Genomic DNA, 18,772 nt, shown 5'->3' with positions numbered 1-18,772 from the left:
GCACCACAGAAATGTCTAACCGGATTTAAAAATTTGTTATTAGGTAGTTTATAAAATATTTTTTTCCTCAGATTTTTAATTGAAACTTGAAGAAAATTTGAAGCATTGAATTATTATGTTGAATAAATTTATGACTTATCTCATATTCGCATACAAACTCAAACACAAGAATACTAATTTCCTTAAGTCATCATAAAGGAGGTAGAATAGGTAACCGCTTTTCTATAGGTTACCAAGAACAATAACAATCAAGTATAACTCGAAATTGAGTAAGTCATTGTTATGTATGCGTTGAATTCAACGATAAATTACAAATATGAAAAACAATCCTGAACGAAAACAGAATCTATCAGTTTGTATTACTAAGTACCTATATTTCATGATGATATTTTAGTTTTTACTGATATTGCTATTAAAGTAATTTATTTAACTATTAGTATAGTTTGTATATTACAAGAAATGTATTAAAAATGAAATTACATATAAAAAAAACTTATATATTTAACAATCATACTATTGTTGTTTGCATTAAGAAAAAAAAATAAGCTCACCGTATACGATATCGCAAATATTTCAAATTTATTTTAGAATAGATACGTCTGTGTAGATAAAAAAAAAGGCAAAAGATACCTACTAAAGTTACGTAAAAAAAAAATAGTCTTAAGCAGTTAATAAAAATGCTTTTCATAGCGACGAGTATCTGATGACCGGATATAATAGGTCTCTGGTGGTGCCGTGAGTCTCAGTTGCCACTGACCACAATATCGCAATCTCCGTCATACTGCAACACCACGCACTGCGTCACGGTTGCGATGAAACAGTGAATAAATTTCATAAACTTACTTTTGTGTTTGCCCACTAAAGTTGATATTCATATGTGTAACGTGACGGAAACCCCGCGCACGTAAAGGCCATTCAAGAATTAAATCAAGTTTTTAAACATCAGTTCAAATACCACAGTGTTTTAATTATATATGTACCCACACTGTTGTTATCGGAATCGTTCTTTTGTTTTAAACCTCTATATATCGATAGTAGATGTTTTAAGAGATTCTTAATCCGATTTTATCCCCATATTATTACGAAAAAAAGATAAGGGGGAATAGTATTTCTAATATTATTTACTGCTAAAAGTTTCCATAAAATATTATTTTATTATTATTATTTTTTTTTTTATTATAAAATAATTATAGCAAAGCGATTACAAAATAATTATGTATCAAAACAAAAAAAAGACAAAAATATTTACAGATAATATTTTTTATTATATTATGTACTTTTTCAATTCACGCATTAAAAGGAATTAATCAAATATCAATAGAGAGGGTTAAATGCCCCCTCCCATCATCCTCCAATAATATCCCCATTGTAATATGACATCTCAATTGTACCTACTTTACAAGTAATATTTACATATTATATTTATATTATGTTCAATTCAATCTCATGAAACGTACAAGTAAATTATTTTAAAGCATATCTATACCTATAACACATATTTTAATCAATAAATAATATAATATCACAAATGCATATATATACGGTTTAATATAGGAAAAGGGTATATCATCAGTATTAACTTTCAGTCATTTCCATACTGTCATTTCCATTACTACGCAATTCCAACACGAAATCAACATTAATAAACACCCTTCCACATTGAGAACCTTAATTATTATGTTATAAGAGTACAATTTTCTCAATCGAATGTTTATTACATAAAGTTAGGGCTCGTGAACGTCATAAAACACTTGTACTAAAATTAAGAAAAATACGCTTAACATTTTAAAAACGTCCAGGCAGGCAGGCACATATTATTTAATTCGTGTTCAATAAAATTGTCACTACGAGTGTGCGTGCGTAAAATTTATATTGTTGGAAAATGTTTTGAGATATTATCAAGCTCGGGAACTACATAAGCACTATTATGTGTATATTGTGTATTTTATTTCAATTATAATCGTTAATAATATAGTACACAATAATATATTATATGTATCGCCCAAAAGTAAAATAATCATCCTAAATATATAATTTATTAAAGTTATTAATTTTATTTTACACCCGATAATATTTTTAAAAAATATCAGCGTACGAATGCTGGCCTGGGATCTCAGAAGGCCAATCGTTTAAAGAACCACTCAAAGATACCCCTTACCATTTTTTGCATTTTTGGCAGCTTTTACTGTAGTACAAAATTTCAAATATTTATTCCATAATTATCAACAAAATATATGACAATTATCAAATTATAATAAAAGTACAATAAATAAAATGTTTTTATTTATTACAGAAATGAATTTTTTGATCTAAAGTAATTCAATTCGAAAATTAACTCCAAAAACATTACTATATAGTCTACATTTTTGGTTTTATTTTTAGTAACTACACGTAATCTATATTCCACATAGATGTTAGTCATTGCAGAGTGAATGAGTAAAACAAACATAAAAATTGAAAATAGAACCTCAAAATATATTTTGTAAGACTAAAAAATGCATAACAATAAAATTTTTCTAACTTTTAAATACACTAATAAAAACTGAAATCATTGGATTTGTCAAAACCAAAGTATATTATCATTATAGATATCACTAAATTTAAATTATATTTAAAAATATCTCTGCCATAAACAGTTTTGTACTATAATTTTGAAGTATATATTAAACATATTATATTAATTTCTATTAAGTATAAAATTTTAAATATAATAAAATATATTATATTTATAAATATTGTATAATTTAACTTAAAAATAATAAACATAAAACAAGTATATTTCAAAATTGTGCCTATTGCTTTAAAATAATCCGTATGTACAAATCGTTAATTTTGATTATTCGTCAAAAATGTTAAACTGTAATTATAAGTAGGCATGTTAACGAATATTGAACAAATAACGTTATAATAATAATTATTTTTCGATGTAATTTGAGAGTTTAACGAAACCTAAATTAACAACAACCTTTAGGTAAACTTTAATGAATATTTAGCATCTATTTCACTTGGATCAAACCTAAATTTGTAATATGCAATTACAATTAGAATTATTTATTACAAGGATTTAGTTCCACGTTGTAGCTTGTATGTAATGATAAAATATATGGATATAGTTGGAAGTTCAAAAATAAATTAACAAATTTTTTTTTTAAATCTTCAAAAAATATTCATTCTGAATTGATTTACAATATATTTTGATGAACATAATAATTTATCTTGGTATTCGAAGTAATCGAACAAAATGTACTAAAGGTATAACTATACCTAGCATACAATCAACATGTACCAGACATATTAGGTCCTATATAGGTCCCATATAGGTTCAATGGTGGTAAAATTGAGCAGTGGAAAAGAGTGAGGGGATATGATCCCCATTAAATTTTTATTTTTAATATTTATAATATCTTATACAGTTATACACAAGTATAACTCGGTATTAGAAAAAACCATAAATTATATTTAAAATGATAAAATAATGTATGTTAAAAATTATTCACAACCCTCTTCCCACCTATGACAAAACAATTTGATTACTAATGGCTAGGTTACATATACACCAAAAAATATGGTTATGATTGGATTATATTCTACATTTTTTGGAAAGCTTCAAGCCAAAATAGGTAAAATTCTTATTGACAGATGGTTAATGCAACGGTATTTACAATGGTTGTTGAAAGGTAGAGTTTCACAGTGTATTTTACAAACTTATAAGCCTATTTTATATTGGCCCTGAGTCTGAAAATCCCACTGAAAACTAAATCAAGAAATACTAACTAATGAAGACGTGTATGTGCTACATAATTTTACGTAGGGAACTGTATGGTAATTAAACGAGAAACGTAGATAAACATAAAGGACCGAGACTTGTAAACCGAAATCCATTTAATTGAAACACACTTGTGAAAATGATAATAACAAAAAGCCGGATATTCCACTAATTTGAGTGGACTTTACGCCAATTTACCATTTGTACTGATCTATTATAGTTAGGTATATACGAACACTAATTAAGTTTTAATGCAATGGAGATTCGCTTATATACATATGAGAAAAGAAAGCGCAGAGTTTTGATTCCATCGTTATAGAGATATGTAATTAAATGGCAGGCATACTCATATTCTCTTCGGATTCATAATATATACAATACACGCATAAAAAAATGTTAGTGTTCATTTATACTAAGCATATAACAAAACTGTAGCATTCATTTGATTTTACGTTAATTATCGAATAATTAAGTAAAATTAAACTACCTATCCTACTATTATATAGTATGGAAAACCTTTATAAAAAGTTCATTAAAATTTAAAATACTTGGGCACACGTTTTTTTTTTTTTTTAAGTAACGTATCTACTGGCTGTCTGGCTAGTATTTTATTCCCTCGTATATGTGAGATCACAAAGAATAAACAAATATCATATAAGACTAACATTTATATAGGCAACAATTTATTATATATCCTATACTCAACGAACTGTGTGTATAAAGCTATAAAGTTTGATAGACAGATTACAACTTTTACACATAAAAAATTATTTGAAAACCGGAAAACAAAAAACAAAAACTCATTAAACAGAATTTGTGTATTATTCAATAACGATTATTGTGAAAACTTATTGTACAGTCACACAAATATTATATAACCTTAGCAACATATAATGCTGAATAACAAATGTTGAGTTACAATAAATTCTTTTACATCAATAAATAATTGTATATTATAATCAATTAAATTAATATCCACAAACAAAATATTAAAATCATATATGTAACTGCTCATAACATATGAACACATAAATAAGATTGGAATTCATTTGAAACAATATCATTGAATTATTTAACTTCACACTGAATAATATTTACTTCAAATTTATATTCGAACCTCAATAAATTTTCATAAGCTTGTTTGAATGTTCTTATTTCTGATGTACAGTTATTTCGTGAATGTGTTTTTGTAACGTGGACTACATGCGCACTAATACATATCAATCATGAAAAACCATAAAGTAAATAAACTTATAAAAAAATACACATACGTTTGGGATTTTTATACAATACGATTCAGGCGTTGGTTGTGTATTAAGGATTAAAATCGAGTAAAACAATTTTTCAAATCAAAAACCTTGTAAAATTATTTTATATAGTAAATAGTTAATAGTAAATACCAATATATCATTATGAAATTCAACAATTTTAAACTCATTAGTTTGAGTAGTTAAATGTATTGACGAGCTTGTTATGTTCAACTTAATATCTTAATTAATAAATAAAGTTGATTATAAATTGGGTAGGTAGTGGAAGTTGTTTTATTTCATGATGAATAGCTTATACATGCATCCATAATTTTAAATGGGTGTGAAAATTGAATAACTACTGTTATAATATTACCAAATTAGTAATGTATATTATTAATATTAATGAAATATTTTATATTACACGATTCGATTATAATGAAATATAATTAGTAAATCAGTATAAGACACTACTAATTGCAAGAGTAGGTACGTAAACATTAGATTAATCATTAATGATTTAATATTATATGACATGCACGACACTGCATACAAAAATACACACAATAGGTAAATAGGTATTTGAATAAATATAATAAATTAATATTATATATCAAACATCTATTTATATTATATTATATTGTCTATCATTTTTTTAAAGTTTTACAATCAATATAAAATTATAAGATGGTTCTTGAAAAAAATGTGTGCAAAAAATTATATACCACACTGTATTGGTAAGTATTCCCAACGTGGCCAACACGCGTGTGTAAACATAACTTACCTATATACAGATATAACAATAAAACAGAGAAAGAGTAGTGAGTGAGGGAGTGAGAGAACAGTAAAGGTTTGCCTTACCCATCACGAAATCATAAGGGGAAGTGGAAATTTGTGTTGGTGAAAGGTGTCAAAACCGCGGAACCCTTAGATTACTAGTCATGAGAGGCGGGATACCAATTTAATAGAGACCGCACCCTTTTGGTAAATATGTGTAACTATAATTACAATCGGTATCTTTTTATGCGAATACATAATTTACAGTACACATTGAGAGGAAAAAAATTACAATTTTAATAGTATATAATAATCTAAATAAAATAATGAAATATTTTTAATGCTTCAAAAGTTTTATTTTCCTATACTTTTGAGGAGATTTATTACTTAATGCCATAATATAAGTAATAACGTAAGTATATTGAAGAGTTCAATTATACAATAATTTATGAAATTATATTATAATTGTGCTGAGATGTTATATATCAGTAAATCACATAGGTACCTATACTAAAAGTTTATGTTAATATTATAGTCTTTAGTTAAATTTGTATTAATTGAGCAATTTAAAAAAATAAACACCACACCATAAAACAGTAATTTTAAAAATGAAAATATTATCTAGTTAAAGGAATCTAATATTATTTTATAGTAAGAATTTTTTTAAATAATATTTTTTCAAAAGTTAAAGTAAAATAACAGATATGAGCTCTTTCTTTTGTTTGTCTATAAATTGTTTTAAATATCTATTCTTTATTTTTACTAATTAAAGTCATAAAAAAATATACATAAATAATACCAAAAAGTTTTGAATTTGAATTAAATTGATTTAATGTGTTTTCCACTCATTGTGGGTTGCAACTATGTTTACTAACAAATGAAAATTATATTAGTAACCTATGCATAAGAAATATAATAAATTCTCGATCAGAAATAACGTAAAAAAAATATATACCTACGTTAAGAAAATGACATAATAGTTTTTATTGTACTTTTTAAAAGAAATATTAAATTGTATTTTTAATTTCTATTATAAATGAACTAAAAACTATTCTCAAATCAATCAGAATAATTGTATTATTTTTATTTATTTTATCTTGAAAACAAGAATCTGTATACAGAACTGTTATATCATAAAATTGTGAATCGTGAAGAGAGTAATTGGCTAGTAGGATGTGGGGTTTAACTCCGACAAGGTCAATCAAAATATTATGAATTAAATTTATTGTTTAGAGATTATTAATAAAATAAAATAAATGTATTTGTACATACAAAAGGTACCAAATCAACCTATTGATACAAAAATATGAATAAAAAAATACTACAGAAAATAAAAATATCCCTACACAATATCGTTATTCTATGTTTCATTAATTTATTCAAAAGCATTAAAAAGAAAGTTGAGAAAATCGTAATAAAATTATAAAAAAAGTTTTAGCGTTTAAAATGCAGTAGAAATAGGTAGGTGTGTACTTTTAAAGGAATATATTATATTATACTATAGAGATACTCAGATACCAATAAATTTACAAGTTTCCTTGTAAGATATCAAAACAAACAAACAAATGTATAGCGTATAGGTCCAAATGAACAAGCACGAAAACTAATTATTATATTTTATGTACATAAAATATATCGAAAATGATATAGCACTATTAAATGTGGTTTAAATTTCAAATCAATAACTGCAAATCATTTATAGTATAATATAGAATAGGTATATTTTAATATAAAAATGTAAAAATAATATTGAAACAGCAACAAAACAATTTTAAAATAAACTATGATTTGCAGAATTTTATGTGTTTTTAAGTCCCGGAGATATTTTATGCTTGATTATAAAATATTATTATTAAATGTATCGTGTTTTAAAATGCGAAATCTTAAATCACATTTTACATTTTACATTTTTACAGTAAATTTCTATAAAAATCCTTATCATTAAATATCTTTTTTTCAATCTATGTTTAAGTATATTATAATTTATAAGAAATAAAATCAAAGTTCAAATAAATAAGAGATACATTTATTTTTTGAATGTGACAACATACAAAAAAGTGAACACTAATTTTATACTATTTTATGATCTAACTCTAAAATGACATATCGTGTGGAATTATGTAAATTATATTTTAATATTATGAAACATTAGTTAACTATTTCTATTAAAGACGAAATTATCTCAAACTATTTTAAAATATAAATCATAAAATAACAGTTACTTATGAAAATAAATCATCATTAACTAAATAAAATGCTGTTACATATTGTGAAGTTGACTTTCTTCAAAAGTAAAATACTTCTAATTTTATTTTAATTAATTATACTTAGGTAATTGTTAATATTATTATGTCCGTTATTTCCGTTATTTTTAATACCAAATTTTCATTAGTCCAAAATTAGAACCATTAGGACTCCTAATGGCTAATTAGTATGACTAAATTATACGTTTAAATTCAACGTGTATACCTACACGAACGAGCAATATGCGTTATTTTGTATATTTTATAAACACACGCAAAATTACTTAATATGATCGCTTACATAACTTTTTATGCTCAAATTTAACGTATTATTTATTTGTATAAAATTTTACTTTTTTTAAGCTAATGATTTTCAGCATAAAAATTATAATTGTAAAATAACACTCAAGTGTTTTATTTGTGGAAATATTTTAAAGTTTGATTAGAAACACCAGGTAAATTATATTATATTCTCGACATAATAAAATGATACATTACATTAATGTATAAAAAATTTAGATAGAGTCTATAATCTACTAAAAATAAATTATTTAGTAGATCACTAGACATTTCAAATGACGTAAAATTATTAGAATTTAGAAATAAATAGGATCAGTACTGGACTTGGAAATATCGGAGAAATTGGGTTCAAATGAGAGATCCTCCTGCATTTGCCTGAACCACTTTTAACGATTTAAACCATGAAATACATTGATATATATATGGAATACCAATATACCATAAGATCGTGGCCGACCTGGACTTTCAATAATCCGATATGCGGAGGAACTTTATAGTGTCTCTAATTACGCAATGGCTCGGATTAGATCACTCGACCTTCATTACCCAATCGTTAGAACATTATAATTTTATGTTTATTTGACTAATCGTTTAATTTACTAATTTTGATTTGATTTGTTTAAGATTGAGTTCAAATCTAAATCATTTATTTGTTGTGCTGTAATGTCTGCGAAAACCATACGAGTATGATGATAATAATATTAATAATAATAACAATAGTTAATGATATCAATAGTGTTTGAAAATATAAGGTACACGTAATATTTTAAAAAGTATTTAACATCTGTCCTTTCATTGATCTTTTCCACTCGTCAAAATGAAATGTATATTATTTCATGTTTCACACAGCATAATCATTATTTATAACTAGAATATAAAAATAATAGCACAATTTTAATTGAAAAAAACAGCCAATTATATAGGTATTCCACGAATGTAACTGATATAAAGTCATGTAATATTAGAATTATAAATTTAACTATAAATCATTGATTACTTACTCACTTTAGCTTATTTTTTCATTTGTTTAATTAAGAGTCCAATGGATAAATTATCAACATACATCCAAAATTAAAATAAACAAAGAATTTTACTTTTGTATACCTATACTAACCTTATAGAAATTTTAAACTTAAATAACATAAATTATTTTAAATATTTATGGTTAAATTAATTTTAATTTTTAATTTTCACCTTTTTTTCGTGTCAGTGTTGAAAACAACATTGGGTAAAATGTATCCAGTACGTATCTGAAAACTTATAAATCATAAGTATAATTTTATGTATTTAATGTACCTACATGTGAATATTTTGATTACACAGCGTTAAGTAATATAAATATATGACTGTCACGATATATTTCTGTCTGTATATTAAATGTAATTTTTTTGTTAAAAAAAAAAACAAAAAGAATTTCAAAGAGTAAAATTTAGTTCAGAACTTTAATAACCATGAGTTAGGTACCTATTAAATATCTAAAAATGCCTTTTTTTTATGACGAATTGTAGTTTTATTTAAAATGTGTGAGTAAATGAATAATTGAGTTGTAAAATAATTACTGAATCGCCATTTATGCAATAGTTAATCATTGATTTTACATTAATTATATTGCATTATGAACAATAAAAGTAATAAAAACAAAATTATAAGGTTACTTAGTGATAAATTATAAAATGTGGTAGTATACTCGTATTATATGTACTATTATTTTATTTTCTATTAAATAATTGTGATTTTAACAGAAATGTTAAAGACCTAATTTTAAGGAAAATTAATTATTTTACACATATATTACTGTTTTGGGGCTGGAGTGGCACAGTGGTCACGCAGTTGACTACGACTCACACAGTCATCGGTTTAATATATAGCAAAGTGCAAAAAAAATTTTTGTGGTTCTACGTGTTCACCAAATCCCCACACTGTCGTCCGATCCGTCATCCGGTTCCCAACTAGGTCCCTCTCAAGTGGGAGTGAAGACCGCACATGTCTCCTCTTGGAGAAGGGAGTAGTATCATGTATATAGGGATATATACATTGATAAATAGATCACATGGTTCACTACTCACTTGTGATAAGCATTGACGAAGACCTAGAGGTTAGGTTAGGTTCAAAGAACAAAAATACAAAAAACTAGTAAGTAACTTTATAACTCAAATTTGTGTTTGTAAGTTTACATCCACCATGATGTAAGATAGCTAATGGATGTCCCTATAAAGGCTTTAATGTATTCTATAAGTTTTATAACTCAATTTTAATAACCTAGATTAAATTTGTATTTATCGATTTATTTGTTAAGTAGATAAAAATTTTTTTACAAAAGTAATAAAATGAAATATTCAATGCTATATTTTATCAAAGTTATCCAATTAAAACAACAACAACAAAAAAAATAGTTAAAGTTATAATATTAAACGTATACATTTTATTTTATTTTTATTTAGTGAGATTTTAACAAAAACTATTGTGTATCAAGTATCAACTATTATTTGGAGAGAGAACAAATTTTAAAAAAAGAAGAAAAATTAATAACAATTGTAATAACAGTGACAAACAGATGACGTATAAAACTTAAACAGTTAAATTTTTAGACCATTCTGAGGAATAAAAATATATACATTATAGAGCTATTACCTAAACATCTCATTTGATTTGATGTTTTAGTTATTGTGAATAATGTTTTTTTTGTATCAAAATAGTTTTCAAGCTTAAATAATTTTTAGTCGTTGTAAATTATAATTAGTATATCTTAATATGATGATACAAGATCAACAGAAATATACGAGTAAGTTCTTAAATTGTATGCTATAAGCTAACATTATTGGTAAATAAACTGAATAATTTTAATTTTGTATTTTATTTCAAGAACCTATGAGAACAAACCAATATCAATAAAAAAATATTTGATGAACATTTTTGCATAATATGTGAGCATATAGTTAACAATCGCTTAGTACACATGGAGTCTATAAAGTCTTAACTGCTCCTATATTGATTTATCGTTGTAAAATTCTCCATGTATTAATAATCATGCCAAATATAAATAATTCATGTAACTCTTTGTACAGCAAAAATATTGTTTTCTGCAATTTATAAACTTTAAAACATTTTTAATATCTATATTGGATTAAGCAGTTTAGATAATGTTTCCGTATTCTGAGTTGACATAAATTCAAATAATATAATTGGCAGTAATTTTACCAAAAATGCCTACCTAATTCAAGAAAAACAAAATATTTTTTATGGTTTGATGATAAAAATATCATTTTTTTTTTCAATAATTCATAGATTAGGTAACCGTGCTATTTTTTATAAAATATATTCAAACTATTTATAATTATAAAATATTATTTAACTTCATTTTTCATGGAATTATGAGTATTCTGCTTTAGTTCAACCACATGATATTTCCAAGCTTTATAATATGTGTATTTATAAGATAGTAAAATAATTTTTTCAATTAAAGTTTTGAACCTTAAATTAATGATTGACGAAAAATTAAAATATAACTTATATTTAAACTTTTGAAAGGTTTCTTTACGTTACTAAAATGGCTCTTTTTTAAAAAGATTTTACAATTAAAAATAAAACTGATGCGTTGATACTTTAATAGAATTATTTTAATGATATTAATAATGTGACAAATTTATCCCAATACAATTCCGATACAATTCTAGCCAACGAAACTTTCGGTTTATGTATGTATATGTTGTATACTTGTATAAGTTTGGCAAGTATAAATTTCAAAATATTTAATAACGATTTTTTTTTTTTGAGTTTATAATATACTTACCACCAAGCCCGGTCAGCTATTTTATAACCCGAGGTAGAATCATTATTCTAGTTGCCAATCTTTTATAAACATTTTATTTTGGTCTTATCCTGATTTATATACTTTTCACATACTTATAGCCCTCAGTTGTTACCCAAGATTTGCGTTTGACTGTTTTTGAGAGATGAGGCATGAGGCTTTATAGTCTCTTTTTATTTCAGTCCTTAGATCGATATAGTGCAGTGTAGGTATCTAATATACATCTTTTTATCTGATAGATCACATAAAGAAAACAACGGCTTAGGTATTTCTTAAACAAATTAAGTTACAAGATATAATTATACGTATACTATTTACTTTAATGTTGCCATTTTGACGTAAACACGTAGAAATAATCCTTATGGTGTACACGAATTCACTCAGCTTGATTTTTTTTATATATATTAAGAATTCGGACGATTTGTGCATTTCGTATTCGGATCATACCCGACAAAGCATCCTCACAATAAATCCACAAGCGCCTATTTAATTTGTTTACTTATTCCCATATAGTAGGTAGTATGTACGGAGTACACAAATGTGTATTACACCGATCGTTTATTACAGGTTCCTTAAAATGCAACTCGTTGAAATAATATTAATAAAATTAAAATATATTATATTATAATTATTGAGAAGAAAAAAAAGGGAACAATTTAGAAATAAACGTAAATCGTGGGAGGAGGGGGTAAATCTGCCGTCACACGCAGACGGACCTGAGTACTGCAGAGTACGTGCTCGCGCGTGTATGTCTGATGACGAAGTGTGTGAAACATCGTACCTTCCACACACCCTCGTGATTCCGCGAAAGAAATGTCGTAGGTATCGCAAGCATGCGGACGGGATTGTCGCTGGCAGGGGAGGGAAAAGGGGGCGTAGATCCAGAAAAGAAGAACATACAGCCTCCTCCGTCGTCGTCTAAAAGTCACGTGCACCACGGCAACGTGATGGAGATATACAATGGTTTTTCAACGCGAAAGCGTTCCAACCAGGAATGATATATATATATATATAAATTATATTATAATAGGCCCGCGGCCGTGTAATATATACATATAGAACGCCATAATGGCATATTGTACGACATAAAGCGTGGAAATCGATTCGTTTTATTTTTTCTACTTTTTCGTTTTCCTCGAGGAATACAAGCGGCAGCGGTCGTATTACTGGCGCACGTGAGAAATTATTATTTGAATCGCGATTTGTATGCAAAGAATGGTATGGCCGCAGAATCATATAGGTACGTCGACATTATAATAAACATATGCAGACGACGCTCGGTTCGGTTTCAGTACGGTCTTGGGTACGGTCTTGGCCAAGATTACCGCATCTAAGGTAGGTACTTAACTTCGATGTAATGTTTGGACCGATTATGTTTATATTTCGTAAGTTAACACTACGTAAGCCTGTTGGTATATTATTGAGGTATAAAGTCATCCACGCGATGCTCAAGCGATATTCTTGCACGCTGACCGGCTGACCCCACTCATAGACCACTGGTATTCGTGGACACGCGGTGCTAAGGTGGATTAGGTATAAAACCAAAACTGGTATAAACGATTACCTAAATAATATTTTAACAAAATGTTAAGACCTATATGTTGTATCTTACCAGTTGGAAATATTTACAATAATTATATAAAAAATTGCATATGAGATTAAAATAAGTATTGTTTATTATACACAAAAAACATGTTCTATTTTTTATCGAATAAACACTGAATGGAACACTTGTAATATATTATTTATGATGCATAACACTTGTTGATCAGATGAAAAAATACTCGAGATTTTTCATGCAGCAAGTCCCTCTAAATTGCAAATACATTATCACGTAAATACTAGGTATCATATAACCCCCCCCCCCCCCCTCTCTCGCCAAATGAACTATTATATTATATCACATCTGTTTACACTATTTACAATATAAATAGATACGTAATATATTATGTTTGCATATAATATATTACATTTGTAATAATTAATGACTATGTATACTTACTCATTCGGTTAAAAAAAACATTTAAACCCGAGCTATGGTGCGATAAATAATTTAAACCAGTGTGCCTACCTACGACAGTTTAAAAGTATCTTAGTTTTTATTTTCTAATAATAAATTACGAAAAACAAAAGTTATCTTGAGCAACTTTTTACTCGGATACCTAATACTGATTAAGTTCATAATTTTGCGTTTGTGCGTTTCTCACAGTTTATGGATGACACCCAACTTTTTTAATACCCAGAGTTATTAAGTGTAAAAAAACTGAAAAAACTACATCAGCGTTTTTCAAAAAGATTTATTTTATTGTGCTAAACGTTGACTCGGAATGTACCTACTACAAATCTTCGAAAACTAATATGTTAATGTTGCATGTACCTATACGCGTAACTACGTTGAAATTCATACTAAGCCTACATCAATGATGTATTATTGCTATTTGCTTGATTATCAAAACAAATTTGTTTAAAAACCTATGAAAATTATTGCTATGAAGTAATAATTGAAAACATTGATAAAAATGTTTTTATTAAGCCGTTTCGAACACAAACACGCCTATGTACGTACCATGTATAGTTATAACAACGGTATATGCTCAAGATTTATAAACTATTTTGGATATCGAGAATATTACTTGAAAAAAATTAACGAAGAACTACAGAGAGAAGCATTACCATTTTGATAAAAATATTTTGGATATAGGTACCGAGTAGGATAATTGTTTTTCAAATGCGATAATTTTGTTGACTTTAAGGAAAAAAGTGTACGTAAAAAAATTGAATAAGTTAGTAAATTATTTATATACCATTGATATTTATACCAATAGTTATACCATTGATTATAGAATAGACTATTCTAATAACTATAGGTTATACCTACATATAGATTCCTTGATACTTATCTTAATTTTTTTCACAGATAATAATCCCTTGCAAAATAATCGATCGAATTATAGGTACAAGTGGGATTATATCCTATTAAATTTCTAGTACACAACATATAAAATCTACAAATATAACTAAAAAAAAAAAATAACGGAACGGAGGGTGGGTTAAATAAAATTCCAATGGGGTATAGTCTTTTTAGACACCCACTATTCTATGCATATATGGATACAACACTGTTATACTTTATAAGTAGAATAATATTTTATATTAGTGGCTTGGTGAGGCGCGGTCGTACGCTCAATCTGCGGAAACGCACTGAGCGTACGTACCGGCCGCAGTTGCTAGCTCCCGGATGGGTGACCACCCGGGATTTTTAGTAACATATCCTTGCCACATATACACAAACACGTGTTACAAACCTACCCACTTAAAAACCTACAAACAAATACACAAAAATAACCCCTACCGTACCACCCCACACCCAATGGCCTATATTGTCGCGGGTTATCCTTACAAAAAAATAAAAAATAAAAATAATATTTTATATTAGAATATAATCATAGTTAGTGTACCTATTACTACAAATAAAAACCTATACTAATCTTTTATTTTATATGACTGATTGTTTTCAAAATCGGGAGTAATACTGAAATATTATACATAAATATACCTACCTATATTGTATGAGATGTAAGTTGGTAAATATTTCGGCTATTTACACAAACTGTATTTAATGGTATGGAAACATTAAAGGAAATCTAAGCGTCCTGTTTACTTTGTCCAACACGGAAAATAGCACTCACGTATAAAGGTTGGTATAATGGTTGTGTTGCATTCAGAAACCACGCAATGCAATGAATTGTACGCACGTCCGTAACGTCAGTACCTAGGTACTCTAGATTTCTGTAGATGTAAAGTGTGGAGATAAATATATTAGCAAGTTCGTTAGGCGTCTGATTGTGTTTGTATGTTTTATGATAACAGAAAAGCAATTTCAAGAACAGATTATTGATAGTATTATTTTTACAAAGTAAAAAAAAACAAAATACCTACATAAAAACTTATATTTAAAGGAATTAACTTTACTACATTTCACTCAAATAGCGACCGAATCTATCAACTGTTTGGCACAAAATGAGGATTTCAGTTTTTGAACAGAGCAAAATAAAATGTATCAATCTTAAAATTTTATATTTTTATTTTATAACACTTTCGTGTTTCGAAACCTATAGGAAATTCCTTATAAGTTATATTATAACATCAGAGATTACTATTAAAAAATAAGATAAATGAAAACATTTAAATCTTTTCAATAATTTTATAAGTTAATAGAAACGTCACTGAACAATTTATAGCATTCAATCATTTTACAAATTTTTGACGTTATCAATTTTCAGAGATCAAAAAAAAAAAAAAAAAAAAACTAGAGACTAAATCAAAATAAATAAATATTCACTTGTAAGTTGTAGTTGATTATCTCATTAATATGTGAAAAAAATTATCGAAAATATTGAAAATATTTGTTCAGTTTTTATTTTTTAATATGTAATACCTACGATAAGACAATTATTTTTTATGATTATTATTCATCTCAGTTCAAGCAAGTATTTTATTTTTATTATATATTTTAAAGAATTAAAAATCACATATCTCTTAAAGACTGAAGTACAATTCTGAATGGTTCATTGTATAATAATGTTAGCAGAACATTTATTAATTGAAGTGTTTATACATTGAATTTACGAGGCGATATATTTTTTACAATGTGTTAAATACTATACTAATTTAATAAATAGTAATTATAATTCTTAGTAGGTAGCCATAAATATAAATAAAATTCTAATTAATTTCAAAAAAAAAAAAAAATTAAGATATGTATTTTTGAAATTCATTAGAATTGTATTTATAAAAAGTCGGGGTTTTAAAATAAAATTTGTAAACATCTTAAAAAATAATAGTGTAGAGATCTCAAGGATTTTTTTAATTGATTTAGATACATATTTTTTAAGTGTTATGCATAAGTATGATAAAAATGTTTCACATTTCTCTCGTGTAAAACATGTTCTAAGATAAAAATTGTATGATAGTACAAAGAAGACTTGTTACAGAATTCAAAATTATATTTACTTTCTCTATTTTAAGAGTCCCCTAAACAATAAAACGAAAATCACACGTTATATTGGTGACAACTCATACCTATTACCTAAGTGATTCTTAAATGATTTTTAAATGTCATTATATACAAAATCTATGTAAGTTTTACATGGTTTTCCTGTGCAATTCCATTGCGCTATAATTATAACTTATAATTATAATTATAAACCATTACTCATAAACTTCTCGTCCAAAATTTGATTTTTACACATCAAAATAATACTCCGAATAATACTATTCTTCGAAACGTGAAATTTTAAATGCACATATTATCATACAAAAATAAATGAACTTCAAAAGTTTAACGATAATGAACGATAATAAAAAATATTTTAACAAACGTTAATAGTTTTTATGAAATAATGAGTGGTAAATGATAAAAGAAACATTATATATATACATGGTAAGCTAATTATGCTCCTTAAATCCACAACAATAATGTGCACACATAACTTCCAGCTATAATAATAATATATTTTCTGATTTAGAGAGACGGATTGACGATTTATTTTATTAAACATTCTATACGAAAATTTCCACATTGACCTCTCAGGCACCGGAGTGCTGTTCACTGAAGATATAGGTCAGTGGTCGTATAAAGACAAATTACAATATAAAAAAAACATATTTAGTATTTACAGAATAAAGTGAACGGGATCAATGTGAAAAATCTTCCCGTAGCGTAACTAACAGTAAGTTATTTGTGTGTATTGTGTAATATCAACCAAACCACGAAAATAGCAACGATTTTCTGAGCTCCAAAATCTCATGTCTTATTCCACATCCTCATTCTGTCTCGTTCTAAATACGATTTTTAAATATGACACTATTTGAGTAGAAAAAAATGCTCCAATCATCTACTTTAATCTGTATTATATCTTGTATCTGGTAGCAAATTAAACCTAGTTTGTATTTTAAAGGGTCAAATAATTAGAAGTTCTTCAGTGCTTATTACTGTTTAAAATAGACAGGAATAAAGGTAGAAGCAAGGGTATCTCTTTACTATACAGTATAGATGTCGAATTGGTCATGTAATAAAAATCGTGTCTATTTATCATTGGTATTTAAAAAATAGATTTATAACAACTTATGAGGAACTACCTTGTATTAAATTTTCAAGTTTAATGGCCATGCGGAAAATTATTTAACTCCATTTATGAAAAAATAAAATTCATAAATCAAAAATGTATCGTGCTTATATGTTTAATTACAACAAAATATCGATTGATGCCAAATTGTTTATTTAATAGTAAATATGAAATGCCATACAAATTTGAACTTCAATCTCGAACTAAAAATGAATGTAACATATTGGTAAACTTTTTTACTGTCAGAGGAAAAAAATATTAGAAATTATCAAATCTCAGATATAAAATGAACATTTTTATGAATTTCTTAATCAAAATGTTTGTGATTTGGCGAATTTTATCAAAACGGTGACCTGTTAACGAAGTGAAAAACTTTTGTCATCAATTTTTATATAAAAAAAAAAAACTTGAAAATATCAAGTGTCTATAAATAGCTCAAAGGATTCAAAATATTTTGGAAATAGGTACCTACATAAATACTTTGTAAAAATTTAAAGTACATA

The 18,772-nt window shown here is 26.4% G+C and overlaps 1 protein-coding gene across 4 annotated transcripts in view; it reads right to left on the bottom strand.

Annotated features, from left to right (window-relative positions):
• LOC107165213 (uncharacterized) overlaps positions 1–18,772 on the bottom strand; it is a 160,080-nt gene that overhangs the window by 129,434 nt on the left and 11,874 nt on the right. The window lies entirely within an intron of this gene.

The sequence above is a fragment of the Diuraphis noxia genome, unplaced genomic scaffold, assembly GCF_037042655.1.
Source record: "Diuraphis noxia isolate RWA-SAM2 unplaced genomic scaffold, SU_Dnox_SAM2 contig0004, whole genome shotgun sequence".
NCBI lineage: Eukaryota > Metazoa > Arthropoda > Insecta > Hemiptera > Aphididae > Diuraphis > Diuraphis noxia.
Note: the sequence above shows the minus strand (reverse complement) of the source record. Positions and strands in the feature narration are given on the sequence as shown.